A 1,403-nucleotide genomic window follows, 5' to 3' on the forward strand; every position below is an offset into this window, starting at 1 on the left:
GTGAGGTCCGGAATTTCATACCCGGGTACAAAACAAACAGACAAACAAAAGAATGGTGTATACATAACTGAACACCTAGCATTCTTTGAGTTCCCTTTTTTTTTAAAATCCCCTTCCCCACTGCAGCCACTGGGGACATTTCTTGGGCATATCCAGCGCTACTGTAGCGTCCTTTAAATAAAAGTCTGACTGTGACGAGGGTAATACAAATATAAGAAGCACACATACATAAAGGAGGCCTTCTACTGTCACCTCTGAAGGCCTTGCTTTAAAAAAGGTTGAATTAAATTGTTGAAACAGATGTTCAAAGCTATTGTGCCGTGCTGCTTTCAGAGTTGGGGTAGGTTCTACTTTGCTCCTGTTTGTCAAACTTCAAAGGTGTTACAGCAGGGGAAACCGTGGTCTCCTATGTTAAGTTCCCCTAACTACTTCTAATAATAAGTATTGGCCTACGCTATTCCACGTTGTGAACACTGTAAGGTTGCCCTGAAAATATTGTGTGTGTGTGTGGGTGGGTGTGCGTAGACCCACAGGGCCTTGGGCATGATAGGTAAGCACTATACTGCTGAGTTACATCTTCAACCCTTTATTTTTATTATATTTTATATTTATATTTACTTATTTTTTTGAGTACAGGGATTGAACCCAAATTTCCCCAGCCCTTTTTATTTTATTTATTTATTTCCAACTCAGGACCTCTTGCTTGTGAGGTAGGCGCGGTGCAACTGCACTAAATCCCTGGCTGGAGCCCTTTTTATTTTTGACACAGGGCCTCACAAGTTGCACAGGCTGGCCTTAAACTTGCAGTCTTCCTGCTCCAGGGCAGGGAACTTGGGGCCTTGCACTTGTGAGGCAGGTTGCCGAACCACCGAGCTAAATCCCTGGCCCCCCGCATTATTATGTTTTGCACTACTGGGGATTGAACCAGGACCTCTGCACTGAGTTACATCCCCAGACCCCCCTTTAGACATTTAAAATTTTTTTTCGTTTTTGAGACAGGGACTCTAAAGTCGCTGAATTGCTTAAACTGGGCAAGGATTTGCCATCCTCCCGCTTCAGCCTCCCAGAGCTCAGGAATTACAGGTATGTGTTACCACACCTGGCTTTTAGTCCGACTTTTTAACAGCTAAAAGGGTAACAGGTGAACAGAGGGCTTGGCTAAACTAAGAGAGGGGGTGTCAACTGTGGAATTTGAAAGTCTTTTAAAAAATGAGAGAGGGGCTTGGATGCTTTTAGGCTCTTCTTTCCTTTTCACAGGTTACACGGGGGCAACGGGAGCCCCAAAACTTGCTCTTCACTAAGTGAGGAAGACACTCCCGGGATGCTGGCCCTGGGATACCGGACACGGGGACCAGTTCCCCGCGGGCGGCGGGAGGTACTTACCTGCCCCAGCAGGTCGAGCC

This window comes from Fukomys damarensis, unplaced genomic scaffold (genome assembly GCF_012274545.1).
Source record: "Fukomys damarensis isolate Sample0158 unplaced genomic scaffold, DMR_v1.0_HiC HiC_scaffold_12, whole genome shotgun sequence".
NCBI lineage: Eukaryota > Metazoa > Chordata > Mammalia > Rodentia > Bathyergidae > Fukomys > Fukomys damarensis.